This window comes from Chrysochloris asiatica, unplaced genomic scaffold (genome assembly GCF_000296735.1).
Source record: "Chrysochloris asiatica unplaced genomic scaffold, ChrAsi1.0 scaffold00007, whole genome shotgun sequence".
In the NCBI taxonomy this organism is placed as follows: Eukaryota; Metazoa; Chordata; class Mammalia; order Afrosoricida; family Chrysochloridae; genus Chrysochloris; species Chrysochloris asiatica.
In genome coordinates, this window is record NW_006408525.1 from 8,032,855 (window position 1) to 8,043,127 (window position 10,273).

Sequence of the window (10,273 nt, forward strand, 5' to 3'; positions counted from 1 at the left end):
ATTTTGCATCATACTTAGGAAGGACTGCTACGGATCAAATGTAGCATGTTGAACTTGCAGTCCAATGCTTATCTTACAGCGTCACACCAAGACTCCTTAAATTTAGCATCACACATATGCATAGACTTTATTTTTTGGATACCTAGCTTTTTCTTATATTTAACTTTGTAGAATTTAGTTTTGATTTTGATGTGAGGTTGTAATCTGATTTTATTTATTTATTTTTTAGTACATGTCTTTTATTAATTCATACACAATTACTTGTCTTCTGGTTTATTGAAGCAATAGGTCAGACAACACTGGCCACAGTAATGTCTATCAAAATGGCTGGCCATAAAAACGCCAACACCACATTCATCTAAAGGACACTCCCGACGAAGGCGACTAATTTTGCCGTTCTCGTCCACCGTGTAGTATTTTAGGACAGCCAGCTTAACCTTCTTCCTCTTATGCTTATTCTTCTTGGGAGTAGTGTAAGACTTCTTCTTCCTTTTTTTGGCGCCACCACGAAGTCTCAACACAAGATGAAGAGTGGTCTACTTTTGAATGTTGGAGTCAGACAGGGTGCGTCCATCTTCACGTTGCTTGCCAGCAAAAATCATTCTCTGCTGATCAGGAGGAATTCCTTCTTTATCCTGGATCTTGGCGTTTTCCTTTTTTGATCGTATCCGAGGGTTCGACCTCGAAAGTGATTGTCTTCTCCGTTAGGGTTTTTACGAAAATCTGCATCTTGGCGGCGGTCCCACCGCAGATGGTGGATCCGAAAGCTGATTTGATTTTATTTTAATAAATTGATAATTACTTCAGCACCGTTTCCTCACTGACTAGAAACACTATTTTTATCATAAACCAGAGTCCTGGTGTGGCGCTGTTGCGCTGGAGTGCAAAGTTGGTGTGAACCTCAAAGTCGGCTCTTCAAGCCCACCACCATGGGCCGGAACCAACTCGACAGCACTTAACAAGTTTCTTATATATGTGTGTGTGTGTTTCTGACTCCTCCATTTGCTCCATTGAGCTAATTATTCATTTTTGTACCAGTGTCACAATGTTTTAATTATCATAACTTTATAGTATGGTTTCATATCTGGTAAGGCAATTCTCTGGTAACGTAGTGGTTACGAGTTGGGCTGCTAACCTCAAGGTCAGCAGTTCCAAACTACGGGAGAAAGATGAGGCTTTCTGCTCCCGTAAAGATTTACAGCCTCGGAAACCCAGTACAGGGTCACTATGGGTCGGAACCGACTCCACAGCACTTAGCAACAAAAACAACAAAGGCAATTCTAGGAATCCTGGTGGCACTGTGGTTAAGCATTTAGCTGCTACCCAAAAGATCTGCAATGTGGACCCACCAGCTGCTCCAAGGAAAAATGACCTAGCAGTCTGTTTCCATAAAGATTTACAACCTTGGAAATCCTATCGGGTAGTTCTACTCTCTCTGAGAGAGTTGCTATGCGTTGGAATGCAATTAGATGACAATGTGCTTTGTTTTTGTTTTTTGCTTTTTTAAAGCAATTCAATCCTGATTGTTCTTTATGTGTTCTTTTGTGATTTCATTCAGTTTCCCAAAAATAAATAATTGAGAATTAGTTTGTCAAGTTATATATATATATTATGAAGCTGGTTGAGATTGCATTAAATTTATGAATTAATTTGAGGAGGAATGGCATCTTTACTATGTTGGATCTTCCAACCCAAGAACACCATGTTTATATCCACTGATACTGCTTCTATTATGACTTTCATTGAAATTAAGGAGCTCTGGTAGCGTAGTGGTTACGAATCGAGCTGCGAACCTTAAGGTCAGCGGTTCAAAACTACCAGCTGCTCCCTGGGAGAAAGATAAGGCTTTCTACTCCCGTAAAGATTTACACCCTCGGAAACCCCTGTACAGGGTCGCTATGGGTCGGAACCGACTCGACGGCACTTAAAACAACAACAACTTCATATAAGTCATATACATTTCCTGTTACTTTTATTCTTAGGAACTGTTCTATTTCATATGCTTGCTGAGATATAAGAAATCTATTGATTTTTTGTTGTTGATCTTTATTTAGCTACATTGCTATATTTTATTATTATGGAGATTTTTCTAAGTCATTTATCATGGTCTGTAAATAATGACACCTTTATCTCTGTTTCCAATATCTATTATTTGAATTTATTTTTCTTTTCATATTATATTGGCTTTCAACATAACATCAAATAATAGTTACAGTGGGCATTCTAACTTGTTCCAGACTTCAATGAGAATGTTTAAAATCTAGAAATGGAGAAAGACAGCCCCTAGCGGTTCCGCGGGAGAAAGATGAGGCGTTCTGCTCCCGTAAAGATTTACAGCCTCGGAAACCCTGTGCAGGGTCACTAAGAGTCGGAATCGACTCCACGGTACTTAACAACAACAACATACATGCTACCAAGAAGAAAGTAATTTTAGTTTTAGATAAAATACTATGAAACTAGTTGGAAATGACTCAATGCCAGTTAACTAGTTTCATAGTATTTTGTTTGAAATTAAAATTAGTTTCTTCTTGTTAGCCTTTATAGGGGTTGTCTTTCTCCATTTCTAGATCTTAAACCTTTTTTAAAATCTTTTTTATATTATGTATGTATCTTGTGAGCACCTCTAGTGCTGCATCTGTTTTCGGTAATATTTCAATCTATATTCTATCAGTTCCTGGAGCCTAGTCTTTCACCAGTGCCTTCAGTGCAGCTTAGACGTCTTCCTTCCATACCATGGGTTCTTGATCATATGCTGCCTCCTGAAATGGATAAACCTTGACCAATTCTTTTGGTACAGTAATTCCATATTCTTTTGTTCTTCTTTTGATACTTCATGTGTCATAAATACTTTGCTCTTGAAATTCTTCAATATTGCAACTTGAGGCTTAGATTTTTTCTTCAGTTCTTCAAGCTTGAGAAATGGCAATCATGTTCTTCCCTTTTGGTTTTCTAACTCCAGTCCCTGTACATTTCATTATAATGCTTTTACTTTGTCTTCTTGAGTCACCCTTTGAAATCTTCTATTCAGCTCTTTCACTTAATCATGTCTTCCTTTCGCTTTTTATATTCTATGTTTAAGAACAAGTTTCAAAGTCTCTTCTGATACCCATCTGGGTCTTTTGTTTTTGTCTTTCTAATGGCCTTTTGATTTCTTCATGCATGGTGACATTCCAAGACTTGTCTGGTTTTTGGTCATTTTTGTTCAATATGTCAAATCTATTCTTGAGATAGTCTCTAAATTCTGGTGGAATATACTTTGGTTGTATTTTGACTCTTATGGATTTGTTCTAATTTTCTTCATCTTCACCTGAATTTACATGTGAGTAACTGAGGGTCTGTTCTGAAGTCAATTCTTGGCCTTGTTCTTACTTATGAAACTGAGCTTCTCCATCTTGGATTATGTGCTCTTCTCCATCTAATTCCTGTATATTCTATCCAATGATGTCCACAAATCAAGTCACTTATGTTGTGAAGAAAAAGTATTTTCAATGAATAAGTCACTGGTCTTGCAAAATTCTCTCCTGTGATCTATAAGCATGATTTTTATCTCCAAGGCTATATTTTCCAACTGTGAATTCTTCTTGTTTCCAACTTTTGCATTCCAATCACCGGTAATTATCAGTGCACATAGATTTTTTTTTTAAATAAATCAATTTCAAACTGTAGAAGTTGGTAAAAAATCTTCAATTTCCTCACCTTTGGCATTAGCAGTTGGTGTATAAATGTGAATAATAGTTGTATTAACTGGTCTTCTTTGTAGACATATGGATATTATTCCATCACTGACAGCATTGTACTTTAGGATAGACTTTGAAATGTTCTTTTAAATTATGAGTGTAATACCATTCCTTTTCAATGTGTCATATCCAGCATAGTAGACCATATGATGGTCCAATTCAAAATGACCAATACCAGTCCATTCCTGTTCACTAATGCCTCGGATATCAACCTGCATGCATTCCATTTCATTTTTGATGATTTCCAGTTTTCCTAGAATTATGTGTTGTACATTCTATGTTTCAGTTCTTAATGTATGTTTGCAACTGTTTCTTCTCGTTTTGACTTGTACCACATCAGGAAATGAAGGTCCCCAAAGCTTGTTCCATCCATGTCATTCAGATCAATTCTACTTTGAGGAGGCATCTCTTTCCTAGTCACATTTTGAGCACCTTCCAACCTGAGAGGCTCTTCTTGCACTATATCAGACAAGGATCTACAGCTATTCATAAAGTTTTCAGTGACTAATTTTTCAGAAGTGGACCACTTCTTCATTATTCCTAGTCTAAGTCTGGAAACTCCACTGAAACCTCCACACTGTGGGTGACCCTGCTGGTATTTGAAATAGCAGTGGCATCATTTCCAGCATCATAGCAAAATACAAGCCACCAGAGTAGACAAGCTGACAGATAAATGGTGGAAGACCCATGTCCATGCCCATTCTGAAGAAAGGTGATCCAACAAAAAGGGAAAATGATTGAAAAGTATCATTAATCACACACAAGTTAATTTTGGTTAAAGATAATTCAAAAATGGTTGCAGCAGTGCATCAGTAGGGAACTGCCGGAAATTCAGGCCAGATTCAGAAGAGGACATGGAACAAGGAATATCATTGCTAATATTAGATGGATCTTGACTAAAAGCAGAGAATATCAGAAAGATGTTTAGCTCTGCTTTATTGACTATGAAAGAGGATTTGACTGTGTAAATCATAAAAAATTATGGATACATTGCAAAGAATTGGAATTCCCAAAATTGTGCTGATGTTAGGCCTGTACATAGAACGAGGGACAAGTTGTTCGAACAGAACAAGAGATTCTGTGTGGTTTAAAATCAGAAGAAGTGAGTACCAGGGATGTATTCTTTCACCATATTTAATCAATCTGTATGCTGAGCACATAATCCAAGAATCATAACTATATGAACAATGGAGCAATAGGACTAGAGAAAGACTCATTAGAAAGATTCAGTATGGATTGTACCTCAGCATAAAAAAAAACAACAAAAATTCTCACAACTATCCCAATAAACAACATTGCAATAAACAGAAAAATAATTGAAATTGTCAAGGATTTCATTTAATTTGGATCCATAACAGTCAGAAAATCAATGGACAAATCTGCTACAAAAGATTTTTTTTTTTTTTTTTAAAGAAGCAAAGATGTTACTTTGAAAACTAAGGTGTGCCTGATGCAAGCCATGGTATTTTTAAATGCCTCACATGCATGTAAAAAGCTAACCAATGGATAATGAGGACTGAAGAAGACTTATGTCTTTGAATTATGGCATTGGCAAGGAATATTGAATAAACCATGGACTACCAGAAGAATGAAAAAAATCTGTGTTGGAAGGAGTATAGCCAGAATGCTCCTTAGAAATGCAGATGGTGAGGCTTTGTCTCAGTAATTTTGGACGTGTTATTATGCTTGGTAGAGTCCTGGTGTGGCACTATAGGATAAGCAGTGGACGGCAAGGTTGGTGGGTTACTGGGAATCAAAACCGACTTGACAGCACTTAATAACAATAGGTATATTTAGACTTAATCCTGCTTCCTTATTTATTTATTTTTTGTTGTTGTTTTTTACTTACTATGATTTCTTATTGTTTATGTTTTCTTTATTTTTTCTGTTGAATTAATTTTGTTCTCTTGTTTACCTTTTATTATCTTGAAAATCATATATTCCATTTTTTCTAGTGATTATTCTTATGCTTTGTTGTTGTTGTTGTTAGGTGCTATTAAATCAGTACAAACTAATAACCACCCTATGGATAACAGAACGAAACACTGTCCAGTCCTGGGCCAACCTCACTACTGTTGCCACGCTTGAGCCCATTGATGCTGCCACTTTCCCAATTCATCTCACTGGGGGTCTTCCTCTTTTTCTCTGACCCTCCACCTTACCAAACATGATATCCTTCTCCAGCGACTGCTCCCTCCTACAACATGTCTGAAGTATGAGAGAGAAAGTTTGACCATCCTGGCCTCCAAGGAGCTCTCTGGCTGTGCTTCTTCCAACACAGATCTATTGGTATTTTTGGCAGCCCATGGCACTTTCAATATTCTCCTCTAACACAAAAACTCAAAAGCATCAATTCTTCTTCGGTCTTCCTTATTCACTGTCCAGCTTTCGCATGCATATGAAGTTATTGAAAATACCATGGCTTGGGTCAAGTGCATCTTAGTCTTCAAGCTGATATCTTTGCTCTTTAACTCTTTAAAAAGATCTTGCCTAATGCAATACATCATCTGATTTCTTGATGCTGCTTCCATGAGTGTTGATAGTTGATCCAAGAAGAGTGAAGTCCTTGACAACTTCAATCTTTTCTCCTTATGCTTTATAGTATAGGTTTGAATTTTTTTTATTTTCCTATCAATTAGTGTATATATCTGCAGACCAGCTGCCCCCAAACTAGACGAACACCTTAGCAAGCATTCATTCATTTCCTTCAACTCTCTTTTTGCTGAGTAAGGGTTCAGGAGGAGTCAAGAACCATGCCAGATTTTGGTGGAAAAGGTGGTTAAGTGGGGATGTTCTTAATGAATTGTGTTTTCAATCTAAAATAATAAATAAACAATAAAAGCCCCTCTAAATAGGAGTCCAAGGAGCTCTGGTAGCATAGTGGTTACGAATCGGGCTGTTAATCTCACGGTCAGCAGTTCGAAACTACCAGCTGTTCCACAGGAGAAAGATGAGGCTTTCTGCTCCCCTAAAGATTTACAGCCTTGGAAACCCTGTACAGGGTAGCTATGAGTCGGAACCGACTCCACGCCACATAACAACAACAAACAGGAGTCTAGGTGTGGCGCTGTGGGTTAATGTGCCAGAAATATGATTGAATGAGTGAAAATTTTCAGAGAATTCTGCCATCCAAGAATAGAAAAATAATATTATTGAGGAAAGCAATCAGAGCCATTGAGTAGTTCCAACCCATAGTGACCCTGCAAAGAGTTTCCAAGGCGCAGCTGGTAACCTTGAACCACCTACCTTGTGGTTCAAACCGACCTTGCAGTCCAGGGTATTAACCCACAGCACCACACCAGGACTCCTTAAATAAGTGTGTTTGGGCAGGGGATCACTATCTTCCTTAACCACGTGAAATATTAAAATCTTCTCTAAACATTTTCTTATGATCTTTTATAATCCAAAATTTCAAGAGAATGGTTGATACATATTTTCCAAACATTCCACTGTTGAGTCAACTCATTTTTGACCCATTATTTCAACTGTTACAAAAGATTGTGAAATCTTAAACCAAGATCAGGCAATAAGATCTACAATTTTTTCTCAGTTACTAATGACATAAAAGTAAACTGTTGTGCACATGAAATGACCTAAGATCCGCTGTTGTTGTTCCATGCCATCGAGCCGGGTTTTCACAAGGAACCATAAATGCTAAATAATTCAGAGATGGGAACATTTTTTCATCATCTCAGATGAAGAACTATGGTACTGAGGACCTCTACTGGTGAGAATAGGAGTGGCTGTAGGTTAGGTTTGGTGGTGGTGGTGGTTATGTGCTGTGGAGTTGGTTCAGACGTTAGGATTACTGCCTAAATTTTGGAAAGGATTTTCTGAGGCACACAGATGTATATATCACTGGAGTCTGTGTAAAAATGTTTACAATGTATAATCTGGATCCCCCCTCTCCTGGTACGACTTCTTTTTCAGGTGCCCTAGGCCGTCGACTGTTTTCTAGCCTATGAATCTGTAGTAGGCCTGATTGCGATTAGTTTGCTTAGACCTTTAGTTACCTGGCTACAATTACAGGGCAAATTGACTGTCACAAAACTTAAATCCATTGACACTAAGATTTGGAAGTGATCTCCTATCTAATGCTGTCCGGCCTATGTTTTAGGAATCTGTGACAGAATTTCTTCTCCATCCCCTGCCGCTGGAGTTTTATCTAAAATGGTTGTTGCTTAGAAATGCAAAATGGCCAATAGAAATGTTCCCTTTCTAGATATTTTTTCTTTACTTGGGTGAATGAATTGTTGATTAAAAGTTCCAGATTCTTTTATAACGTACTCTCCCACAAGGTCTGAAGCCAAAAAATTATTGAATCTGCCAAACCAAGCATTTTCCCTTAGATTTCCTCACAGTGATCTCAGAAGATTTTAAAACAGTACAGTGGCTTTTAAAGTGGAGTCTTTGTGAAAAGCTATTCTTCAATACCACAAATTATAGGGTTGAAGAAGATTTGTGTGTGTCTGCTTATACTTAATATCTGTTTGGACATGGCTCTTCATATAGTGAGGGTGCCACCTCAGGGAGATTTAGTTTTTCTCTTTCCATGATATTTATTAATAACAATTAAATTTACCCATGAGCCTTTTTACTTATAGACACACCAGCCCTTGAAGTTGGGCTCCACTAGGAGTACTGGTGTGGCACTGTTGGATAAGCACTGGACTGCTAACCACAAGATTGGTGGTTCAAAACCACCAGTCACTCCATGGAAACCCTATACAGGCTCGCTGTGAATCAGAACCGACTCGACGGCACTTAACAACAACATTTATTAGTGTGGTGGCTTCATAAGATAAGCACCTGGATTAAAACCAGAAGGTCCATGATTCAAGTCCACCAGCCGGACCTTGGGAGAAATAGGAGGCGTTCTGCTCCCACGAAGGTTTAAGGTCTTAGAAACTATAGACAGGGTTGCTATGGGTTGGAACCAACTTGACAGCACTTAACAACAACAACGAATTTATTAGCTTGGAGTCCTGGTGTGACACTGGTGTAGGATAAACCCTGGACTGCTAAGCTAAAGGTCAGCAGTTCAAACCCACCAACAACTCTTCAGATATGCTGCTGGAGTCCATGAGTGGGAATTGACTCCCACGGCACTGAACAGCAACAATTTCTTAGCTTTAGGAGCCCTGGTAGAGCAGTTACACACTGGGCTACTGCAGTATTTCCAATCTACAGCTGTTCCAGGGGAGAAAGATGAGGCTTTCTGCTCCTGAAAAGATGGATAGCCTCAGAAACCCTATACAGGGTTACTATGAGTCAGAACCAATCGGATGGCATGTAGCAGCGTTAATGAGCTTGGAGTCCTGGTGTAGTGCTGTAGGATAGGCACATGCCAACCTCATGGTCATCAGTTCAGACCCACCAGCTGCTCCTTGGAAACCTTTATACAATGTCACTGTGAGTAAGAAGCAACTCGGTGGCACTTAACAACAACATTTAGTAGCTTAATAATAAGTAAGTTATTCAAGTTGATAAACTTGAGTACCAATTTTTAACTCTTTTAATAGAGTTAAAAGAGTTAAATAATTATCTTGCAGGCTCTACCAGAGAAATAATTATCTTGCAGGCTCTACAAGGTTTGAATAAGACAACATTTGTGACTATAACAGAAATTGGCACAAAGTTAATCCTCAACGTATCTATGTTTCCCTTTTCTTTGTAAAGAACACATTAAATAATCACTTCAAAGTGAGAAAAGTCTGTTTAAAAAGATACCTCGCTGGCACCCTTTATCTGCAACATATTTTAAGCCAAATCTGAGTCAAACTAAATTCTCGTCTTTGTCATATTGTGTTTTCATCACAACAAAGGCGGTCAAATCAGGTTTAATGAAGACAAAAGAAATGGGGTGTCAGAGGGCTTGGTTGTTCACATAAAGCACCAAAGGCATCATCTGTTGTGTGTCAGGAGTTCTATAGAATTACAAAACAGTTCAGTCAACTCCCACAGTCATACTTGAATATAAAAATATGACAATTATGAAAGGCTTGGGTTTGGCATAGGGGCTGATTGAGGGAAAGGATTCTATGAAAATTCAGGACAAGAGAAACTACAGCCCCTATTTTATCAAGGAGGCTCCTAGCACCAGCAACACCATTCAATCACAGCGTGTACACTTCCTCTCCACAAAAGAAAGTTCTGCAGCTCCCACGCCTAACCTTTGGAGACTCAGAGTTTGTCATCCTGTGGCAAACTATTTGGTTAAAATTATTTGTCAAACCATCTGAAGAGAGTCATATGCTATAGTGTAAAGCTAGTACAAAAAAAAAAAAAATTATTTGCATATTGCCAAGAGATTTTGTTGTTTGCGATGCTTGAGATGAAATGTAAAAGCTAATGGCTTTAATTCAGTTTGAAAAATGAAGAGAGAGCTATCTAGTTGAAGGAATGGTGACCCTAACCCTTGTTTATGCCACTGCCTCTCAGGGGGACCTAGGACATGTCTTCTAAAACGATGCTTCAGCTTTCCCACTAGAATGCTCTAAATTACAATCCTGGTTTGTACTCCAAAGGAGAGAGAC

At 38.2% G+C, this 10,273-nt stretch overlaps 1 pseudogene; it reads right to left on the minus strand.

Moving 5' to 3' along the window:
- Window positions 1-257: 257 nt before the first annotated feature.
- On the minus strand, window positions 258-729 carry LOC102842402 (annotated as a pseudogene).
- Between the last annotated feature and the right edge of the window lie 9,544 nt (window positions 730-10,273).